Raw genomic sequence first — 25,165 nt, forward strand, 5'->3', positions numbered from 1 at the left:
GTGGCATCAAAGTCACTTTTGTCTTCCTCTATTGCCATCTAGTGACAGTCCTGACTTTTGAAAGGCAGATTTGGTAGCCCATATGAAACCCTACAAATGAAAATAAGGACCAAGACGATGTAACGCAAGCTTCAGGTCTCCATAAGGTCCCTCAACCACTTTGAACCCACTCCCCCCACCACCCCCAATTATCCTTGGCCCTCTAGTCTTGTGCTTTGTCCATCTCTAGATGATGCTGGCTGGGGAATTCTGGGAGTTGAAGTCCACAAGTCTTAAAGTTGCCAAGATTGGATACCCCTTAACCTACTGTAGATCATACCTTTGCCCACCAAGGGTCCCAGCAACCTAAACATCGTCTATGACTGCTCAAAGCCTTTATGAATCAGAAAATACCAATCTCTGGTATCCACATTTCTGAACTGCAGCAGTAAGATTACAGAACAAGTTGGCTGCTTTTATGCCAGTCTGCTTTACTGAACAGTGAAGAAGATGGAAGATCTTGTGCAATAGCTGGGCATGTACCAAACGTGGACCAGTTACTGCATGCCATTGGCACACGCTCAGTCTTCACGTAGACTGGAGATCATAGAGGAGATTCACTATTGGGTGGATGATACCTGGAAGGTAATTTTTACTGGCTTTTCTCCTTCCAGGAAGAGAAGAAAACTAGGGAGGGTCCTCTGATAAAGAACAGCTTTGTAGTTGATGAGCAAAAGTGGAGCTATCTCCTCTTCCATTGCACAGCTCCCTTTGATCTCTTACACCAGACATGTCAAACACAAGGCCCGGGGGCCAGATCTGGCCCGCGAAGTGGTTTCATGCGGCCCACGAAGCCATCCTGGAAACAGTGAGGGAACGGCCCCCACTGCCTTGGCCCTGGCCCAGAGACCCTCCAACTGCCAGAGACCCTCAGATCTGTCCCACTCCTGCCCAGGCCCCCATAGGCACCCTTGATGCCAACGATGTACAGCTGGCCACGCCCACCCAGTAGGCCACATGCACTCTAGCCACGCCCATCCAGTAGGCCACGCCCACCCAGGCCACACCCACCCAGCCCCCTGAGGGCAACCGCAATGCTGATGCGGCCCTCAATGAAATTGAGTTTGACAACCCTGTCTTACACGATCATGGAGATCTGTGTCTTGCGACACAGTTAACTTCAAAGTACAGTTTTCTTGTTCATTTGGATCTAATGCTGGACTTGGTTATAACAGAGATGAAATGATAAGGGACAGAACGGACAGAAAGATGCTGAGACTCTAGAAATGGCGCAGAAAAGAGCAACAAAAGTGATTTGGGGGCTGGAGGCTAAAACATAGGAAGAACGGTTGCAGGAACTGGGAGTGTCTAGTCTAAGGAAGAAGGACTAGGGGAGACAGGATAGATGTGTTCCAGTATTTGAGGGGCTGCCACAAAGATGAGGGGGGGGTTGTTGACCTATCCACCAAAGCACCTGAAAGTGCAACAAGAAGTAACAGATGGAAACTGATCAAGGAGAGCACCAATCTAGAACCAAGGAGAAATTTCCTGATAATGAGAACAATCAACCAGTGGAACAGCTTGCCTTCAGAAGTTATGGGTGCTTCATCACCGGAGATGTTCAAGAAGGGCCTGGACAACCATTTTTTTCTGAAATGGTATAGGGTTTCCTGTTTGAGCAGGGGGTTGGACTAGAAGATCTCCAGGGACCCTTCAGGTCTGTTATTCTGGGTGTGCCAATTCAGCTGTGATCTGGAGAAATTACTCTCTGTTTTTGATTCAAGCGAAAAAGTTATGAAAAAAGGTCAATAGTCAGACATGTCTCAGTGTTGAGGTACAGTATCATCCGTGGAACACAGTGCCTGCCCTTTTTGCCTTCTTGTGGCTTTGTGTGCTTTTGTGTAGGCTTTTCTACATATGCTTTTGAATCAGTGTTGACTCCTGGTGACTACCTGGCCAAATCCTTGCAATTTTCTTGGCAAGATTTTGGAAGGGGCTTGCCATTGCCTCTTTCCTAGGGCTGAGGGAGTGTGACCGCTCGAAAGTTACACAGCCGACTTTGTGTCTAAAGCAGAACTAGAACTCATGGTCTCCTGGTTTTTAGCTTGGTGCCTTTAACCATTATACCAACCTGAAGGGATAAAATGGACAGGGATAATATCAATCAGGAGTAATATCTTAGGTTCTAAGAAGGATGGTGGAAGAGAAATGTAAAAATAGCAGCAAAATATATGAAAACCGTTGTAGCTGCATCCAGAATCATTCAGAGAAGCATGAAACCCAAAAGAAAATTGCAGCTTCATCTTTACATTAGTCCAGGAGGCAGATCAGATCAGCTCACATTAACGGTTACCTTTTCCAAGCATTCTTAGAAGAGACTAACCATTTGCTCAGGTTACTTATCATTTTGGCACCAAAATGTCCTATTGTGAATCACCACATTGACAAAAGAGATGAGCTTCCTCAAAATTTCTTTCAGAGGCTGCAGGGATGGATCATCAGAAGGGACAGGCTCACGTTCGTTGAAGGTGGGACCCATAGCTGAAGTCAGAAGTTCAACCCATGCTTGAGGTGGGTGGCCAGAGCTTTGTAGAACATAGAGCATAGAATAATAGACTTAGAAGAGACCTCAGAGGTCTTCTAGCCAACCTCCAGCTTGAGCAGGAGACCCTATACCATTTCAGACAAATGTTTGTCCAGTTTTTGAAACCCTCCAGTGATGGAGCACCCACAACTTCTGAAGGCAAGCCATTATTGTTCTCACCGTTAGGAAAGTCCTCCTTAGTTCTAGGTTGCTTCTCTCCTTCGTTGGTTTCTAATCATTGTTTCTTGTCTTGCCTTTTGATGCTTTAGAAAATATTTTGACCCCCTCGTCTTTGTAGGAGCCCCTCAAATATTGAAATATTGCTATCATGTCACCTGTGGTCCTTTTTCTTTCATTAGACTAGACATACCCTATTCCTTATGGTGCTGGAAAAGACTCCTGCGAGTCCCTTGGACTGCAAGGTGATCAAACCGGTCAGTCCTAGAGGAGATCAACCCTGACTGCTCTTTAGAAGCTAAAACTCAAATACTTTGGCCACCTAATGAGAAGGAAAGACTCACTGGAGAAGAGCCTAATGCTGGGAAAGGTTGAGGGCAAGAGAAGAAGGGGATGGCAGAGAATGAGGTGGCTGGATGGAGTCACTGAAGCTGTAGGCGTGAACTTAAATGGACTCCAGAAGATGGTAGAGGACAGGAAGGCCTGGAGGAACGTCGTCCATGGGGTCGTGATGGGTTGGACACAACTTCGCAGCTAACAACAACACCCTATTCCTGCAACCATTCTTCATATATTTTAGCCTCCAGCCCTCTAATCATCTCTGTTGCTCTTCTCTGTGCTCTTCCCAGAGTCTCAACATCTTTTTTTATAATGTGGTGACCAAAACTGGATGCACATGGAGGGTGCCCGTGGCAACCTAGAAGCTTAGGTGACACCACTGGCAAAAGCCTTTGGGTTTTAAGGCTTCCACTTTTGCCTTGATTCATCTTGGGTGGACATCTGGCCCCCAAGGAGATGGGCAAGTGGAAGGAGACATTGCCTTTTCCACCCAGTCATGGGACATCTTATGCTGGAAACCAAGACGGTTGCTTTAGGCTCCTTGAATGTGTGTGTTTCATGTGCTTCTCTGTAGCCGAATAATATTTTGGATCGTATCTCTTTGAAGTGAATGCCAAAGCTCCTGGCAGCCTTTCAAGTATCTCTGACGGTGGGGAAACCCTTTTCTTTCTGACTCTGAGGACAATATTTTCACTTCTCACCCAACCTGCTGCTGATATTTTGTCCTTGAGGAGGCCCAACTGGGCAGATTTTTGCCTGAGGAGTTCTTTGCAGCAAGGTCAGATCTCCAGGCACACGGTATGAAAGTGAGGCTTTCAAGTCTCAATGTTTTTGTAAAAAGAGAATTCAAGTCCCAAAGGCTGGTTAGGAGCGATAAAAGTATTTCCTTGTTATTGGAATGGAAAGGGAAAAAAAAACACCAGCCCAAGGCGATTCATTGACACAATTGCTAGGTTTGTAAAAGCATTAGCTGGACTAAAATTGCGTTGGACATTTCTGGAGCAGTACTGGGGCCCTTATTTCAGCAGCCTGGAGAACCTGGTCATTGCAATAAGCCAGAAAGTTGTGAACTTATTTGGGTATCACATGTGATGCAAAGACAGCCATTGTCTTTGGTTTATCTGGGATTTGGGAATCAGCCTGGGGCTTGAACCCAGTCTATGACTTTGTAACTTCGTCCTCATCAAGAGATGCCCACCTAAGATCTTATTGGACCTAAATGGATGGAAACTAATCAAGGAGAGAAGCAACCTAGAACTAAGGAGAAATTTCCTGGCAGTGAGAACAATCAGCCAGTGGAACAGCTTGCCTCCAGAAGTTCTGGGTGCTCCATTGCTGGAGGTTTTCAAGAAGAGATTGGACAGCCACTTGTCTGGAGTGGTATAGTGTCTCTTGTTTGAGCAAGGGGTGGACTAGAAGACCTCCAAGATCCCTTCCAAGTCTGTTTCTCGTGCCTTCCTAAGGCAACTCACCCTGTTGATTGTTTCAATAATTGCTGGTCCCTTTCTCAGTTGGAGAATTGATGCTCAGAATCCTGATCTCTCTCCTCTTCCTTCACAGAAAAGTACAATGCCTTGTAAAATTGTAAAATCAGTGCTCTTTTGAGCGTGAACACTTCATCCATCTTAAAGGAAGTCAGTTCAGTTGAGAAATGGGGTAATTGGACCAGGCTTTCTAAATGCCTGGGTAGAAAATAAATGAATGCCAGCTAAATCAATCCAACAATCTTGACATTCAACATTGAACCTTGTGATTTTTTTTTTGAATGGCGGAAGACCAAGGAAGGGCACCAATTGCGGGGGGGAAATTGAAAGCTGTTTATTTAATCATTTATAGAATTTATAAGGCTAGCCAGCTCCACTTAGTGAGTCTGCACAGCTAACCATGCGGAAAATATCAAATCAAATGAAACCAAATAAAAAAGAATGCAAACCAGTGCAGGACAATGCAATCAGCTTTCCGAGCGAAATTCCCCCGTGATATAACTTGATATAACATACTGTATATACCAGTAGCAACTTGTCTCCGATGCCTCATAGAAAAGAGCCTTGCAAGGATCACACAGAACAGGGTTTCCCACTGAAATAATTTTATTCACTTATAACATAAAATACAAAAGTAAATAGTAAGGAACAACGGTAGGGGAAGGGGAAAAAGACGAGTGCGGAAAGGGAGAGGAAAGGAAAAAAAAAAAGACATTGACTTCCGACTCTCTCTGTTGCAGTAAAATAAGGCATTAACATCGAATCTCGACTTTTTACATTTCTATAGCAGTATGAACTAGCCATTTCTGTATCAGCAAATCAGTCTAATCCCAAATCACAGCATCGTTTTTCCCCCCCACCTCAAACACAAAATCCAGAAGTGGCTTCCAAGTAGAAACACAAGTACTTATATTCTTTGTCTTTTATGAAAACAGTTAATTTAGCCACCTCTGCTCCTTCCATCAACTTGTGTTGCCATTCATCCATGGTGGGAATTGAAACATCCTTCCATTTTTGTGCATAGAGCAGTCTTGCTGCTGTCACCGTATATAATATCAGAGTTCCCATTTTTCCCCCAAAGCTTTTTCCGTTAGACCCAGAAGGAATATTTGCATTAAAATAAGGACCATATAGAACAGGATTCCCCAATCCCTGCTGTGGAGACTGGGCTTGGTCCATGGCTCGTTAGGAACCAAGCTTCATCTGCGCATGCGCGGGATCTGGTAGCACATGAAACCCGCCAGTTCCTCGCCAGTCCATGGAAAAACTATTTTCCATGGAACTGGTCCCTGATACCAAAACATTGGGGACTGCGGACCTAAAATGCTCTTGTATATAAAAACTTGTATTTTTTCCCTTGCATGAGAAAAATCTTAGTGGTATTAAGGCATGAAGGGACACGGTGGCTCAGTGGGTTAGGACGCTGAGCTTGTCGATCAGAAGGTTGGCAGTTTGGCAGGTCAAATCCCGAGTGCCGCGTAGCAGAGTGAGCGTCTGTTACTCGTCCCAGCTTCTGCCAACCTAGCAGTTCGAAAGCACATAAAAATGCAAGTAGAAAAATAGGGACCACTATGGTGGAAAGGTAAGAGCGTTCCGTGTGCCTTTGGCGTCTAGTCATGCCGGCCACATGACCATGGAGACGTCCTCGGACAAGCGCTGGCTCTTCGGCTTTGAAACGGAGATGAGCACCGGCCCCTAGACTCAGAAATGACTAGCAGGCATGTGCGGGGGAACCTTTACCTTTACCTTTACCTATTAAGGCATTGCTGGATATTGACTGCAAAAAACTTTTCCTTCCTTCATTCATGCTTGAAGTTCCATAAAGCTGGTTTGTATTATCAATCCAAGACTGCTCCACTTCAAATAAGCCACGATCCAGCTCCTTAACACCCCACCCTCTTCCTTGTTTCCTAATATTACCTGAAACCATTTGGATTTTGGTTCCCAAATCAACCAAGCCTCATATTAGAGGTGAATGATTTTCAAGCGCTATTGAAATTTCATCCCCTACGGCATGTTGATTTGTCTCTCCCAGTATTTCAATAGAAGCATTCTTTTTTTCTTTCCTTAAAAAAACAAAACAAAAAAACTTGTCTACCATCCAAAATTGGAAACGTTGATTTCTCAATGCAATTGCTGGTCGATCCAGAGGCACCTTTGGAACAGATGTCAAACAAACTCTAGCAAAAGAGAAACACAACTGTCCTAACAAATCAATTTATCTTTTCTTAAGACATTTCTAATTAACTGGCCCTTCTCAACCCCCCCCCTTTCCATTTTTACTTATCATGCCCGCCACATTCATCAACTGAACGCTGAAGCAAAGGTACACACAAACTAGAAAAAGGACCCGAAGTTAAATTAGGCCTGAGTTTGACACATGAGCTGTTTTGTCATAATGGCACAAATATACCAATCCCTCAGTCAAAGGTCCTCCTACAGCTGTCACATTTGATTCTCGATATCTCACTTAGGAAACAAAAGGTGAGGCCAGTCTGCAAATCAATTAAATAGCAAACTCTTCCTCCCAAAAATGAGATTTGGTGAGAGGTGTTGGTTAGATTTAATTTAATTTAATAATTTAATTTGTATACCGCCCTTCTCCCGAAGGACTCAGGGCGGTGAACAGGGCAATACATAATAAAAACAAGATACAAAAATTTAAAAGTAATTAAATAGCAATGCCCGTAAAATAATACACATTAAAAGTTAAGATACATTTATAAAAACCCAACCCCATCCCATCAGGCCAGGCCGGATTGTTCAAAAAGGAAGGTTTTGAGATCGCGCCGGAAGGAGCGAAGGTCGGGGGCCGTCCGGAGCTCAACCGGCAAGCGGTTCCATAGGTTCCATAGATGACGCTACATCAATGTTTCCCAGCTTGACAGTGGGTCCAAACCTAAGCTAGCAAAACTCAGAGAACATCAAGGACCCCACAATTCAACTCTGATGCCTGGTGGAGATTCTCAGTCATCCAGGTCCTACTTGTCTCAAAGCTGCTTTTTTCCCCTTTTCTTTAAAAGGCAATTGGACAGTTTTTTTTCCCTTGAGGAGGAAGAAGAAAATGTTTCACTTCTCATCCAAGAAGCTTCATCAGCTCTGATCCCATGCCATCAGAACTGATGAAGCTTCTTGGATGAGAAGTGAAACATTTTCTTCTTCTTCTTCCTCAAGGGAAAAACTATCCAGTTGCCCTTTGATGAACTCAGCTCTGAGCTACAAATAGCATGGTTGGCTGGGGAATTCTGGGAGTTGAAGTCTACAAGTCTTAAAGTTGCCAAGGTTGGACACCCCTGGACTAACAGCATAACAGAATAACAGAGTTGGAAGGGACCTTGGAGGTCTTCTAATCTAACTTCTTGCCCAGGCAGGAAACTCTATATCATTTCAGACAAATAGTTGACCAATCTCTTCTTAAAAACTTCCAGAATTGGAGCATTCACAACTTCTGGAGGCAGGTTGTTCCACTGGTTGATCGTTCTAACTGTCAAGAAATTTCTCCTTAGTTCCAGGTTGCTTCTCTCCATGATTAGTTTCCATCCATGGCTCCTTGCCCTGCCTTCAGGCGCTTTGGAGAAGAGCTTGACTCCCTCTTCTTTCTGGCAACCCTTTGATATTGGAAAGACTAGAACATCCAATATCATATATTATTTTCTCCAACCATTAGAGAAGACCTTTCAATCTATCAGAATGGTGTGCATTTGCAAAGCTTTGCCCGCAAATCCCAACTTTTTAACTGGCTCTCCAGCTTTTGAACTTGGGTGGGTGGGTGGGTGGGTGGGTTGATCAGCACAACATTTTATTTACAGCAGTTGGCCAGCCGAAACAAAAAGTCAGCAATGCCAGCTCTCTTCCCTTTGATAGGGATATCTAAAAATGTCTTCAGATGAGAATTTAGGATCCTCTAATTAGCTGTTTATTGTGGGAAATATTTCCTACAGCTTTTTGCAGACATATATCATTGGGGGCAACAGCTGGATGCCAAAGAAAGTATTTCTTCACGTGGGCGTCAGCTACAAAGTATGTTCGTGATCGTCACTCCAAATATTTAAAGATCAAAAAAATCCAATGGGCGCTTTCTGGTTACAGCTGCCTTTAAAAATTCTCCCATATAATTTGCGGCATATGCTGGAGCTGGGGCTGGAGACTCAGCCCTCTTTCCCCTGCCCCACTTCCTTTGCCTTTCTCCAAGGAGGAGCTGGCTGAGAGAAGCCTTCCAGCTCTTTCTGTGTGGTCTGGCCACCTCTGAGGCTGTTGCTTGCTACTTTGAACAATCGTAGAGCTAGAAGGGACCTCGGAGGTAACCTAGATACAACGCTGAATAATAGCGTTGGAAGGGACCTCAGAAGCCATCTATCTAGTCCAACTCCCTGCACAGCAGCAGAGTCTACACCGTTTCAGACAAGTGCCTGCCCAGTCTTTCCTTGAAAGCCTCCAGTGATGGAGCACCCACAACTTCCGAAGGCAACTTCTGTTCCACTGGTTAATTGTTCTCACTGTTAGGAAATTTCTCCTTAGTTCTAGGTTGCTTCTCTCCTTGATGAGTTTCCATCTGTTGCTTCTTGTCCTGCCTTCTGGGGCTCTGGAAAATAGGTTGACACCCCACCCCCGTCTTTGTGACAGACCTTCAAATACGGGAACACTGCTATCATATCTCCCCTTGTCCTTCTTTTCTCTAGACTGGCCATACCCAATTCCTGCAACCGTTCTTCATATGTTTTTATCTCCAAGCACTTAATCAATAGGTTTTCTAGTCCAACCCTCTGTTCAAGGTCAGGACCCTTATGCCGTCCAAGTCAAACAGTTCTCCAGTCTGTTTTTTAAAGCCTCCAGCGATGAAACACCCACAGCCCTGGAAGGCAAGCTATTCCACTGATTAATTGTTCTCACTGTCAGGAAATTTCTCCTTACTTCTAGCTAGCCAGGCCTGGATGCCACTTCACCTCAACCAGGAGGAAGTTCACGGGAGACTTGAAGCTTCATGAACAGCTTCGGCTCTAATGAGAATCTCAGAAAACAGCTCCTTTGGGATGCTATTAAGAATGCCTCTTCTCCCTTGCATCCATGGGCCTCAAAATCTTTTAAATTTTATTTCAATCAAGATGAACTAAAGCAGCAGTCCCCAACCTTTCTGGTTCCATGGACTGGCAACGGAGGCGGCGGGAGGGGATTGTTTCATGCACGCAACCTAGATCCTGCACACGCACAAATGAAGCTGTTATGACTCAGGGCCAGCCGGTGGGTCCGGCAGCCGGGTCAGATGTATCGGATGACTCAGATGAGGGGGAGGAGGGAGACGAACCGGCTGATGATGGCTTGGAGGCTTTGCAGAGCCCTCAGCCGGGGACCTCTTCTCAGCTGCGTGAGCCCGATAGTGCGGAGGATGATGACCCACAGCTGGCCCTGTTCAAGGACGCCCGACGCAGGAGGCAGTCGAGCAGGACCAAGCAGAGAAAGGCTGCGGGTCTCCTCGGGAGGAGGCAGAGGGAGGCCACGCCCTGAACTCTAAATAAAAGGAGTGTTTGGGGAGGGGCTGGTTGCTGAAAGCAACCCTTCCGCTTGAGGATTCAAGTTCCTGTGTTTCTTGTTCTGTTGTTTTGCTTGTGAATTAAACTTGGCAAACGCTTTGCAACCTCAGACGCTCTCCAGTCTCTACTGCTTGAACAGGGGTTTGCTTTATTACAAGGCTGGTAGTGGCTGGTTCAGAACAGAAGCTTTGCATGCTCGCCCACCACTTGCATGGCCCAGTTCCCAAGAGGCTGTGGACTAGTACCTGTTATGTCGTGGGCTCTGGTGAGCAGGAATGAAGACACATGGCTGAGTACAGAGAAACTCATTCTTTTGTTCAAGCTGGAACTGTACTTGAGCTTGGGCCGCACCCAGCCCCAATATATAGCCAAGCCCTATGGTAGCAACCAATAAGATTGAACCCGCGCTTGCCGGTTTATGTTTTTATTAACATAAAAACATAAACAGAGCAAAGAGAGCAAAGAGAGCAAACACGAACCATGAAACAGGAACTATTCAAACGGTTGCCTTCAGCAAACCAGCCCTCCCACGCATTCCCCTTTTATACAGTTCAGGGCGTGGCTTCTCTCTGCCTCCTTCCGAGGTGCCCCATTGCCTTCCTCTGTTTACTCCTGATTGACTGCCTCCTGCGTCGGGCGTCCTTGAACAGGGCCAGCTGTGGGTCATCTTCATCCACGCTGTCAGGCTCACACAGCTGGGTCTGCGTCGTGACCAGGTGGGAGGGGCCTGGCTGAGGGCTCTCATCATCCAGCTCTCCAACCCCCTCAGCAACCTCTCCAACACCCCCCTCCTCCTCCTCTGAATCATCCGACCCAAATGCCGAACCCACAGGCTGACCCTGAATCACAACATAGGGGTTCCAAATAGCATCCAGATCAATATGGTGTGGCCATGTTTGCATACTGTGTGAGTGTGTCTACGTCCATACCTTCAGGAGAAGTGCCTCTTCTTCACAGTTCATTAACATACCAGTGTGTCTAGCACAGCCGTTGAATCATTCTGATGGGGTGATTAAATTTAAACTACCTTGTCTCTTACTCCTCTGGAATGCACTTTCTCCCTCCTGGAAATCTGGACATCATCCCATCACCCCCCCCCACAGTTTAATAAAGAAATATCTACCCACACAAACAGTCACAGCACTACTATTATAGCCCATGGAAAGGACGACTCTGCCATGCATTAAAACATCTTAGAAACTAACAAGAGATTACTCCAGCCTAGTGGCATCTCTGTAGCCCATAAATTCACAAGTCTCTCCAAGGAAACTAAAAAACGCAGCAGCCAAAGAAGACAAAACTGAGGACATTTACCACAGGGGTCACAACTTCCGAGCTGTGGACCAGCAGAGGTCCACAGACTACCAGGAACTGGACCGCACAAGTGATCAAGGTCTCATTCATGCATCCAGGCAGCATGTGAAACCATCTCTCTCTCTCCCCCCCCCCCGACTTCATGGAAAAGTCGCCCTCGACGGAAGTGGTCCCTGGTGCCCAAAAGGTTGGCAGCCACTGATTTACCAGATATAGCGTGAGAATTGTGAAATTGTGAAGCCCACTATTTAGGGCAAAGAGGCAGAAGATGATTGGATATGATTAGCAGCTAGAAGAGGCAAGTTTTTCACTCTCCATTCTAAGACAAGGTTTCAGCTGGAAAAACTGTACACATTTTAAGCTACAGTAGGTCTAGGAGATAGCCACTGTTTGGCCTGCAAGCTTGGTGCCAATCTTCTTGGTGCAATACATTTTGAGATTCTTTGCGCAGCCCTAATAAACAGGAAAATAATAATAAATATTCATTTAATTGGAAGTTGGATCCTTATGACCTTAAACATACATCACACATTCTCTCCCATTTGTTAACTTATGCAAAGCCTAGATTAAATCCTATCACTAAAAGAAATATTCTTCCTTTAATAAAATTTTTGATTAAAGTTTAAAAATACAAAGATAAAAAGCTGGTATGAACTACTAAGAGAAATATTGGATTTATAACAATTTGAATCAGTCTTGAAATAAGCTGGAGAAGTCAAGTAAAAGAGGTTTTGTTTTTGTTTTTTGTTTAAAAAAGAAAAAAATATAATCACTATGTTACATTGCTATATTCCGGGATCTGAAGGAAGATCAAGAAAAAGAAGCAGTTGAATTGATGTAAAAATAAAATTAGTAATATTGACATAATGGAGAACTATAAGTGGATATCCAGTGTCATTTTAAAATAAACTAGTTGTAATGAAAGTTTATTTTGTCCAAAAAACAGGCCCATCTGACATTTAATTGTTTTATTCTAAACAAATAAGTTGATGAGCTGCCACCCAGTCATGTTCACACCCATTGTTTATTAATTAATTTTCTATCCTGATTGCAATATAATTGAAAAAAAAGGCTAGAAATTGCGCCTGCCAATTTTATGAATCATAAACAGTTCCAGGAATTAATACTTGCACTTTTGGAAAGTCATTGTGAACGCTAGCTGACTTTGATTAATTTTTCACATTCCTAATTAACAATACTTCATACTTCGTGGGCTTGCAATGAATGACTTTCCAACCCGGAGTTCCTAACTCATTGCTTTAAATATTCCGAGAACAGAAACTGTTGTGCTGACACCTCTTGCATTTGTAAAAACTAGGTAATATCAGCATGCCTGCTGAAGTCGTGTATTTTAATCATGGCATTCTGGATAAGGAGATGAAGTCTGACCTGGATTCTACACAGATTATGGTCAAAAAGGTCATTGCGTGACAGACATAAGAAATAGATTAAGCTTTGATCGCACCATCTTGACTATTTTTCGACCAGGAGATCTCTACTCCTGCTGATGGTAATGCTCCAGAGAGTGGAGGTCAACTTCACCAGCTGGAGAAGATCAACTTTGCTCAGTCTCATGCACTCCAAGGATCATGGGGTGGCAAGTCCAAGAATTGTACCAGCTGTGGAGAGTAGTAGAAGAAAAAAAACCCTTAATGTTCTGGACTCTGTTGAAATTGTAGAAGAGAGGCAGAACCTGGGGTGGAGTCAAAAGTGGGATCAACATAAAATGCCTACATAGTCACAAACCATGTCCAATCTCCCTTGAATTCTGTTGACCCTTATCTAACACCAAGCAGGTTGTCAACCACTAGTTGAGAAGATCCCTGTGCATAGGCATGAGTAGCAATAAATCAGCTGACTAGGGCCTTCACATGATCTTTCACATTTGATAGAAATTGACAAATGAAGTTTGTGCCTAGAAGTGCCAGGGGAACTTGTAAATGGAGAGGTGAAGACAGCAAAGCTATGGAAGGTTTGGAAGCATACTCAGGGGTTCCTCTCTTATGCCATTACAGAAGATGCAGGAAAAAAAGTAAGGACTAAAAACATGTCAGGAAGAGTTAATAGTCTATGCAGAAAGACGGGTTTGGTTGAAGTAATGCAATATCTGTGGTTTGGTTCTGAGAACATCTAATTAAGCTGGAAGAGTTACTTTTTCACCCTGTCTCTAGTGATTGTATGCCCTCATCCCAAGAGGCCTGGCCTTGCGTACGTTCTACCAATTATGCACTTATCCAAGTCAAAAGGACAGGGATGCCATGCTTGAAGCTAATAAAAATGAAGAACAATGGGACATTTTTTATGAGGAAGAGCAAACAAAGAAAAGAAAAGAGAAAAGAAAAGAACGCCAGTCACTCTATTTTGTTCAACTGCTGTGTTTCTGCAGAGTATTGGGGGCTTCCAACCTGCATCCATATCACCTGTGAGCAGGTCAAGAAAAAGTAAAAATGGCACCTACTCTGGTGCACTCAAAGCTCATCCTGTTTTTATGTGCAAAGCACATATTACTAGTGGAGAGTATTTGTAGCTCAGGATTGAACTGTGGGGTCCTTGATACAAACATATATGTGCAAACTTTCATATATGTGCAAACTGATATGTAGCAGGACATTAATAGAACTACACATTCTATTGTGATGGTGTAGAGCGGTCGCTTAAAATCAAATGATTGTCTTAGATTCCAGGAAGATAAAAATGGAAGAAATCCATAAATCCATATAAGAGAATATTTGTAGCTCAGGGTTAAATGGTGGAGTCCTTGGTGTCCTCCAAGGATGTATGTTTGCTTGCGGACTTTTCATTACCCAACCAGGTAACATCACCAGTGCTAGAATGGAGTGGGCTTTGAAGAGTGAAGGAGTGAAGGAGCAAAGGAGCAAAGGAGGAGGAAGAGGAGGACTCTATGGTCCATGATCTTCTCTGAACTTGGTTGCTTGCTTGCAGACTTTTCATTACCCAACTAATAACATCATCAATGCACTGGAATGTTTCTCAATCTTGGAAACTTTAAGATGGACAGATTTCAGCTACCGGAATTCCCCCAGCAGTATATGCTGCCTAAGAAGTTCTGGGCATTGAAGTCCACCCATCTTAACGTTGCCAAGGTTGAGAAACATTGCAACGGATAGTTTCAGTGTAAGAACCCCTCAGTCTTTCTTAGCTGCTCATTAATGGATCTTCATGTTAAGTCATGGGCTCTTGGGTGCAGGAAGGAAGACACGAGGCTGAGTACAAGATAACACATACTTTATTCTTGCTAGAACTGTACTGGAACTTGGGCTGCAACCAGCCACAATATATAGACTGGCCCCTAGGTGGCAGCCAATAGGTTTGAACCCACTCTGGGGCTAACCAATTGCAGAACCGGAGACAGCTAGTCTGGGTTGCTGGAGAGCCGTTAGCTGCTCCAGCAACGCACGTGGTGTAACACCACAAGCCCAATACATAACACTTCATTCCCCAATGAATTGCAGCATCAACACAGTGTACATCAACACATCTCGAAAGTATGTGTGTGGGGGGTGGGGGTTGCTTTAATTGCCCATTGCGGCTATCCTCTTGGTTTTGTTCACACCAAGTTTTCCCAACGCTGGCAAATTTAAGACAGGTGGACTTCAGCTCCCAGAAATCCCCTGCCAGCATGGCTATCTGGGGGAATTCTGGGAGTTGAAGTCTATCTGTCTAAACGTTGCAAGGGTTGGGAAAAAAAACTAGTTTACTCCCTGCTTCCATGACATCCTTTGGCTGTCTCAGAAAGTCTGCCTGCAAAAAGATTTGACAGGATCGTACCCCGTTTCTATGACAGCCGCATAACTTTTTTTTTTAAAGGAAGCTGGAAACCTTGAAATTGTGGTGTCAGGGCGCCAGCAACTTTTGTTCGTACATTTGTCTGACTTTGCCCATAGATGCGCAGATGCAGACTTGGCGATTCAACTCTGTTGGTGCCATGAAACATTCTGGCCAGTTGAGAGGAAAAATCTCAACTTACATCACAAACAAGGCTGGAAAGTCTAATTAAAAACAGGCATGTGTGCTGCTGAGTGCTGAAGATATTAACTACAGCAGAAGAGGATGCATTTATCCTCACCAGGATAAGACCTTGCCCAGAATAGTTTGCCCAAATAGGAAAGGTTGGAAAGAGAGAGAGGTTTCATTTCTTACTTGGCTGTGACAAGTTCTGGAAATAATCTGATTTTGTTGCTCCAGGAACTGCTTATTTCAAATACATCAGCGATATTGATAGAAGAGGGTATTTTTATTTTATTTTAATCCCATTTATATCCCGCCCTTCTCCGAAGACTCAGGGCGGCTTACAATTTAAGCACAAATCAATATGCTTAGCAATAGCCTTCATTCTATGTATATGCCTGCTTATTAGGGCTTTCACACACACACCAAGCGGCATTATTACAAAGTCAGCTTAATTGCCCCCAACAATCTGGGTCCTCATTTTACCTACCTCGGAAGGATGGAAGGCTGAGTCAACCTTGAGCCTGGTGGGACTCGAACCTGCACTAATGGCAGGCAGCTCGTGTTACTTAAGGAGGCAATAGCCCACTGTTCCACCAAGGCTAATTTGTAGCTATGTAGGTCCTTGGTGCTCTCTGAGCTTGGTGGGTTTCTTCAAGATGTTTCATTACCCAACTAGGTAACATCATCAGTGCTAGAGGAGGAGGAGGAGGAGGAGGAGGAGGAGGAGGAGGAGGAGGAGGAGGAGGAGGAGGAGGAGGAGGAGATGGAGGAGGAGGAGGAAGAGAAGACGGAGGAGGAGGAGGAGGTGGAGTCCTTGATGCTCTCTGAGGTTGGTGGTTCTCTTGCAAACATTTCATTACCAAAGTAACACCATCCATAGCATTTATTGTGCTTAAAGAAAGCTAGGAGAGATCGCTTGATTAGCTTACACCTCTTTGAAAGGCAAGTCTATCTAGGCAAATAGCTGATTTATTGAATGTTAAAATATTTCTGGAAAACCTGTAAAACTGAAAAGTTGACAAAACTGCCCTCTGTCGCTGGGAATCATACAGCACATAAATCTAATAAATAATAATAACAAGAAGATCACAGAGCAGTGGTGGGATTCAGCCGGTTCGCACCACTTCGGCAGAAACCGGTAGCTAATCTTTTGTTGCCCAGGCCCAGAATGGACTTCCGGAAGTGGCATCCACACAGAGAACCGGTTGTTCACCTATTTGAATCCCACCACTGTCACAGACTGATTACATACAATGGCATGACAAAGTAGCAACAATAGTGCGTTCAGAATACCTGCAAGGAATACCATTTCCTTGCAAGCAAGAACTGGTGGGACACAAAGTAAACGAAGTAATAGGAAATGAAAAAGTTAAAGGGCTCTGACTCTTTAGAATTCTGCCACATAACATTCCAGACTTAACACTTGCTGATAAGAAAGACAAAAAAAGAAAAAGTCTGGATAGTGGACCTGACAGTCCCTGGAGACAGCAAAAAAAAAGAACTGGGAAAAAAAATCACAAAGACTTGCTAATAGAAATAGAACAGCTGTGGCAAAAGAAAGCAAAGACAGATCCAATTGGCAACTTTGGTATGATCCCTAAACATCTGGAGCACCACTTGAACACCATCGGCATTGACAAATTCAACATCAGTCAGTTGCAAAAGGCAGTTGTACTCAGAACAGCTTACATCCTACAACGAGACCTTGACTGTTATTAAAACAACAATATCTGCCTGCCTTAGGTTCTTGGGGGACTCAATAGGTGTATAAAAGTGCCAGATCCCGTTTAAACACCTTGCTGTGTGACAAACAATACATATGATAAGGGGAAGTTGAAGGCAGTAGATTTTTGTCAGCCGACATAAATGAAGGGAGTTCTGCAAACTACGTCTGATTCAATTGCTTCCAGAAAGAAAGCTTGATTCAGCACTTCAGATTGATTATGGAAACAACACTGAAGTTGCTTGATGCTTTAGGTTTGAGGGGCTGACTTTCTAAATTGCCCCTCTCACCCACCTAGGTTTTGCAGGAAGCCGTGCAAAAGCGGAGGCATCAGATTTTGATTAGAAGATTCAGTTCAATTTTCCAATTTGATATGGAAAGATTCCTGGTAGATTTGGTTGAAATGACTCCAACTCTCTAATTTGAAGACAGCTTTGGCAACTAGTGCCCGAATTAGTAGCAAATGGCAAAGAACAGAAGTCTGAACACAGAAGAACATTCATGGGACTGAAATGCAGTTGGATATTTTGTGGCTTGGCATGCGGTGTGAACGTAGCCATCACATCAAGGCATAATGTGATATCCTTGGCGCAGCATGTTACACAACTACAGGAATCGAGTTTTGTTGACTCAGGTTTAGGATTTAACATATTGCAAAACTCAGTCCTGGATTAGCCCAACTTTTCTGCAGGAGAATTGAAGTTGGAGATCACATCTCTTGTTTGGATAGAGTCTGCGAACAACCATCTCCAAAATGATCATCTCTCATAGTCCTCAGGATTTAGATGCTGGTTTGTCCCACTTTATAAAGCCTTGGTAAGGCCACACTTGGAATACTGCATCCAGGTTTGGTTGCCACAATATAAAAAAGATGTTGAGACTCTAGAAAGAGTGCAAAGAAGAGCAACAAAGATGATCAGGGGAAGTTAAAACATATGAAGAATGGTTGCGGGAATTGGGTATGTCTAGTTTAATGAAGAGAAGGCCTAGGTGGGACATGATAGCTGTGTTCCAATATCTGAGGGGTTGCCACAAAAAAGAGGGAAGTCCAGCTATTCTCCAAAGCACCAGAAGGCAGGACAAGAAGCAACGGATGGAAACTAACCAAGGAGAGAAGCAACCTGGAACTAAGGAGTGAGAACAATTAATCAGTTTAATCAGAATTGTTTTCTTCCAGAGGTTGTGAGTGCTCCAACACTGGAGGTTTTAAAGAAGACATTGAACAGTCATTTGTCTGAAATGGTATAGGGCAGGGGTAGGCAACCTTGGCTCTTTTATGACTCATGGACTTCAACTCCCAGAAGTTGAAGTCCATGAGTCATAAAAGAGCCAAGGTTGCCTACCCCTGGTATAGGGTTTCCTGCCTGGGCAGGAGGTTGGACTAGAAGACCTCCAAGGTCCCTTGTCTGTTATTCTGTCATATTGTAATCCCCAAATTCTAAGCTCTCAGGAGCAGAAGCAAAAGATGCACTCAGATGTGTCACAATGGAAAGGTTTTCCAAAATGTGAAATTTCCTCTAAAAATGAATAACAAGTGGAGGTGATCCCGTCTGAGCAGAATAAGAAAGGGCAAGGATGAAAGATATCGCCACAAACCTAGTGTCTATCAGGGTTCATAGATGTCTGCACATAATCACGAGATGTCATTATGAAGGCTACATACTGGCTTAGTGACTTAGTGACTGGACCCTCCCAAAAGCTACTTATGACCCAGTTCCAGAGTTTTGATATCTGCACATATATGTGTGTGCACGTACATACACAAAGTCATATGATCACACTTTGTGTGCTTGGCAACCAGCTTATTACTATTGCCAGCTACAGCATCATCCTCAGTGATTCTGAGCAGCTTACAAATATAAAAACTCAATATACAAACATTAAAAACAATATCTCTCCCCCTTAGCGACAACCATCAATCAAAGAAGCCGTTTAATGGACTCCATCCCATTCTGGGTTCCCCAGACCTGTTGGCAAATGCCTTCAAGGCCTTGCAAAAAAGTGTCAAGGTGGAGGTCAGTCTAATTGTCAAGGTTTGATGGGCAATTTTGCTGTTGCCACAAATTCTTGCTTCTCAATTTACCATCGAACTTGGGGGAAAGGGAAGGGCAACGGAATGCCGGCTCCTAAGATTAAGAGGACAGACCGTGATTGAGAGGGTAGACCGTGAGAACCAAGGTCAGTTCACCAGGTGTCTGGCTGGCCTGAGAGACACTTTCTTACAACGATATTTGCCAGAGCTGGTTTTGCTTTCATATGCGCCAAAATGATGCAATCAATAAAGTTTAACATTAAGAGATCGGACCATCTTGAAGGTGTTTACTTGGTTGGGTTCATCAGTCGGAAACTTATAATAATAATAATAATAAAAGTTGGAAGGGACCTTGAAGGTCATCTAGTCCAACCCCCTGCTCAGGCAGGAAACCCTATACCATTTCGGACAAAGGGCTGTCCAGTCTCTTCTTAAAAACTTCCAGTGTTGGAGCATTCACAGCTTCTGGAGGCAGGTTGTTCCACTGGTTAATTGTTCTAACAATCAGGAAGTTTCTCCTTAATTTCAGGTTGCTTCTCTCTTTAGTCAGTTTCCAACCGTTGTTTCTCGTCCTGCCCTCTGGTGCTTTGGAGAATAGTTTGATCTTCTTTGGGGCAGCCCCTGAGATATTGGAACACTTGTCCTCCCTCATCCTTCTCTTCATTAAACTAGACATACCCAATTCCAGTAGCCGTTCCTTATATGTTTTAGCCTCCGGTCCCCTAATCATCTTTGTTGCTCTTCTCTGTACTCTTTCTAGAGTCTCAACTGTAATGTTTTGGGCCTGGTTTTACTTGAACTGTACCACGTGGGTTTTGAATGCTGTGAGATTGCTTGAGCAGGGAGTTGGGTAACGGTCGCTGGTTCCTCAGACAAGCCATCTCCAGGACCACCATTGGTTGGCTCTAGGGCGGCAATAGGTTCCTTTAATCCTATTGGCCGCCATCTAGTGGCCAGAGTATAAATAGCTGTGTAGAAGCCTTGGTTAACAGTTCAGTTCCTGCATTCAATAAAGCATGTTCCCGCCTGAACTCTCTCGCCTCATCTCCTGCTTGCTGCAAAGAACCCAGTACACAACATCAATCTTGACACTAATGTTGGTGGATATGATGTTCGAAAGTGAGGAAGCCACCATGGAAAAAGCCCTTCTTCTGGGTCCCGCCAGGTGTACCTCCTTAGGGGATGGGACCCCGACATTCCCTGCCTCCCTGCTCTCGTGGGTCAGTGGTACACTGAGGCCATTTTGCATTTCACCTGAGGGAAAACACGGCTATCTCTCGCTGCCTCCTGAAACACAGAGGCGCTGCAGCAGCCTTTTAACCCAGAGGTCTACTTCACGGCTCTGGTGCAGCCAAACCTCCATCTAGCATCTTCTTGGCAGCGTGTGACCCACTCCTGAAACACCTCATTAAATGCATCTGCACCCGTGGCGCAGACGAAGCTGGAATCAAAAATGATTTTAAAAGAGACTGCGACTGGACTTAACGTGAAGCTCTGATCACATTTACCTTCCTGGGATTGTTAAGAGGCTGGCAGTTGAAAGCTGCCCTAATTGGGTTTTCTCTTGCAAAGCCAGAATAATTGGAAGATTGGGAGAAAAAAAAGGTCATAAACCAGAATATACAATATTTCCTTTCATGCACTCAAGGAATGCTTGGAGAGAGAGAAGGTGCTTTTATAGCTTTGTGCAAGGCACACAACATCCCCTTTCTCTGCAGGCAGTTCTCGACTTACAACAGTTCATGGCCCTGAAAAAAGTGACTCGTGACTGTTTTTCACAGTTAGCTCCTTTGTAGCAGCCCCATCATCATGTGAACAAAATTCAGATGCTTGGCAACTGGTTCACGCTTATGACTGTTGCCGTGTCCCGAGGTCGTGGGATCCCCTTTTGTGACCTTCTGACAAGCAAAGTCAAGGGGGTAAGCCAAATTCACTTAACAACCGTGTCACTAACTTCACAACTGCCATGATTCACTTAACAACGGTGGCAAGAAAGGTCCTACACGGAGGCAAAACTCGCTGAACGAACATCTCACTTAACAACGGAAATTTTGGGCTCTATTGTGGTCATAAACCGAGGACTATCTACATTTACTAAATGCAAGAAATTGACTCCGCAGAGATAAACCCCTGGTGTAAACATGACATCTAACTGCCGAGAAGGGCCAAGTCTAGACAAAATTTGCCAGAAACATTTCTCAGTGAATTCTGGGTTTTTTGTATTAAGAATAAAAATGTACCAGAGTTATGCTCGGCTGCTGGGACAGTAAACAGGGTGAAGCTTAGGTAATTCTATCCATGTTTTCAACTGGAAAATGGAATGGCCAAATAAATAAAATAAAAACGAATGACCTGTGAAAGGGAAACACCAGGAAGCAAACAAGAATGAGCCAGAACTGGAATATTTTTCCAATGTAAAAATAGCAACTGATTTAAGTGGAAATCTCTTCTTGAGGTTGAGGTCTCAGCCGCACCCCATCACCAAGCATGGTCTATCTGCCTCCCTAAAGCAAACGTTGGGCAAGAGGGCAGCGATTTGTGGCCCAGGGTAGTCCATAGGGCATAATAAATAAATTCAAGATGGCTGCTTGACAATGGGGTGGGACTAGAAGACCTCCAAGGTCCCTTCCAATCCTATTATTCTATGTTTTATGTCCTAGGTGTGTCTGATACCGTATGGATACCCCTCGCTATTTTTTTCGTCTGAAAACTCCTCCCCAGATATGGCTTCCAGTTTCTTTTCTAAGCTATTCTGGTAGACAAATATTCAAGGAAAGTTTGAAGTGAAGCCCTCTTGACACCGCTTTGCAAAAACACAGAGTAAGAGAATAACAGAGTTGGAAGGGACCGTGGAGGTCTTCTAGTCCAACCCACTGCTCAAGTAGGAGTCCCTACACCATTTCAGACAAGGGGTTGTCCAATCTCTTCTTAAAAACTTTCAGTGTTGGAGCACTCCAGAACTTCCGGAGGCAAGTCGTTCCACTGGTTAATTGTTCTGTCAGGTAAATTTCTCCTTAGTTCTAGGTTGCTTCTCACCATGACTAGTTTCCATCCGTTGCTTCTTGTCCTGCCTTCAGGGGCTTTGCAGAATAGCCTGACTCCCTCTTCTTTGTGGCAGCCCCTGAGATATTGGGACACTGTTATCATGTCACCGCTGTCCCTTCTCTTCGTTAAACTAGACAACATAGATCCCCTCCCTCTAAGGGTGAAGTGAAGTGAAGAATCCATGTAACGTCTTCTGCACCGCCTCTGCAGTTTGGCAAGTGGGAAAGAGCAGTGACAACAGGGAGGGTCTGAGACATAGGACGTAGAGTAATAGGATTGGAAGGGACCTCAGAGGTCTTCTAGTCCAACCCACTGCTCAAGTAGGAGTCCCTACACCAGTTTAAACAAACGGCTGTCCAATCTCTTCTTAATAACCTCCATTTATGGAGCACCCATAAATTCTGGAGGCAAGCTGTTCCACCGACCAATTATTCTCACAGTCAGGAAATTTCTCCTTAATTCCAGGTTGCTTCTCTCTTTGATAAGCTTCCTGCCAGCACCAGCAGTCAATTTCAGGGACATTTTTAAATTTGGCTCTTAATTTTTTTTGCAAGCATATAAAGTGGATGTTCTTTTCTATAAGATTCAGGACTTTCCTTGTGAGTTTTCCTAGCTTAAGCCTCTCTTTGATTCGGGCTGTTTTACAGAAGGGGAAGTGGAACAGGACGGTGTGCGTGATTCCAAGTAAAAGCATTTTCTGGTGCCTGACACCTTTACATATCCAACATGGCAGCAAGGGAGGCAGGGAGAGGGCCGGATTGGAAAATAACAACAAAAATCCATTAAGCGTTTCTTGTGGAATTGATTTCTCCATAAAAGCAGAAGGCATCTTAGAGCGGTTAAACATTAAGGAGGCAATGCAAACCCTCAAGTGGTGAACAAGTCATAGTCCTTTCCTGTGAATAGCAGGCATAATTTCTGATTCGGCATTGGAAATCACTCACTTGTCCAGGATTTTATTAAGCCATTTTCAGGTAGGACAACATGACCTTTAAATCTGGGGCCAATTTTTCCAGTTTGCCCCTGAAATCCATTGATTTTGCCCTCAAAAGTCACCCTCCTATTTATCTGGGATTGAATGCTTGGCAGAAAACTCCCACTGAAATATCTGGGGTGATTCTCAGTCATCTCGGTCATGGTTGTCCCAAAGGTGCTTTTTCAAAAGGAAACTGGACTTTGTTTTTCCTTGTTCTGCTTCTCATCCAAGAAGCTTCTTCAGTTCTACAGCAGTCCCACTTTCCAAAGCTTTAGTAAGAGCTTCCTTGGAATACTGCATCCAGTTCTGGTCATCACAATGCAGAAAAGATACTGAGACTCTGGAAAGAGTGCAGGGAAGAGCAGCAAAGATGATTAGGGGGCTGGAGACATACGAAGAACAGTTGCAGGAATTGGGTATGTCTAGTGTAATGAAAAGGGACGCGGTGGCTCAGTGGGTTAGGACGCTGAGCTTGTCGATCAGAAAGTCGGCAGTTTGGCGGGTCAAATCCCGAGTGCCGCGTAGCAGAGTGAGCGCCTGTTACTCATCCCAGCTTCTGCCAACCTAGCAGTTCGAAAGCACGTAAAAATGCAAGTAGAAAAATAGGGACCACTACGGTGGGAAGGTAACAGCATTCCGTGCGCCTTTGGCATCTAGTCATGCCGGCCACATGACCACGGAGAAGTGCTGGCTCTTCGGCTTTGAAACGGAGATGAGCACCGGCCCCTAGAGTCAGAAATGAGTAGCATGCATGTGCGGGGGAACCTTTACCTTTACCTAGCGTAATGAAAATAAGGACTAAGGAAGAACATGTTCCCAAATTTGAGGGGCTTCTACAAAGATGAGCAGGTCAAACTATTTTCCAAAGCACCAAAAGGCAGGGCAAGAAGCAACAGGTAGAAACTAATTGAGGAGAGAAGCAACCTGGAACTAAGGAGAAATTTCCTAATGGTGAGAGCAATTAATTAATGGAACAGCTTGCCTTCAAATGTTGTGGGTGCTCCATCACTGGAGGCTTTAAAAAAGAGACTGGACAGCCATTTGTCTGAAATGGTATAGTATAAGGTCTCCTGCTTGAGTAGAGTGTTGGACTAGAAGACCTCTGAGGTCCCTTCCAACTCTATTATTCTACAATATGTTCTACGTTCAGTTGCCTTTTGAAATAGCACCTTTGAGGCCCCACTGAAGTAGTTTCTCCATGTAATTGAAAGAGGCAACTCACGGATCTTGGGCTTCTCTTTTGCCCACTTATGAGGAGAAGATTCATACAGCCACCAGTAATCTCAAGCCAACTTGCCCTGGCAATCTTTTTCCTGCCTTGGCAGGAATGTGGTCATAATGTGATCCCATTTTAATCCATACTAGAGTCCATCTGAAGTTGTCCTTGATGGTCCCGGTGGGAAAGTAGCATTTTTCCTCCTTAAGTGGGGAATACTTTGCAATACTTTTACTATGGATGCAACCTGACTTGCTACACCAACCAGGTGGTTGGTTACAGCCAGGTCAGGTGGGTGGGTGGGGGTGTCAGGTTCTGTAGGAACCAAGAAAAAGCATGTGGAGTTACTTTCGCATTATTGTTCCTCGCTTACAGACCGAAAACTTGCCAAACTCTCTGCATCACTATGGACTGATTCTATAGGGAGGAGCCGTTTTAGCCCTCTTCCTCCTGACTGAAGTAACTAACCTTAGCAGCCAGTTTGCACTCTGGGATGCAGCCATTTCCTCCTGGGGATCCAGACTTACACACACTCCACCACAATAGAATTAGACAAGAAAACATCGGCCATTTTAGGATGGTGGGGTCTCATTCCCTCTAGTCTCTCCAGACTGGCTTCAAGCAATTGAAAAAAACACATATTTTTCTTAATGAGGTGGTCCCTGCAGAATTCTCTCTCTCTCTCTCTCTCTCTCTCTCTCTCTCTCTCTCTCTCTCTCTCTCTCTCTCTCTCTCTCTCTCTCTCTCTCTCTCTCTCTCTCTCTCTCTCTCCTATCTATCATCTATCTCTATCTAT

This window comes from Vipera ursinii, assembly GCF_947247035.1.
Source record: "Vipera ursinii genome assembly, chromosome: 10".
Taxonomy (NCBI): domain Eukaryota; kingdom Metazoa; phylum Chordata; class Lepidosauria; order Squamata; family Viperidae; genus Vipera; species Vipera ursinii.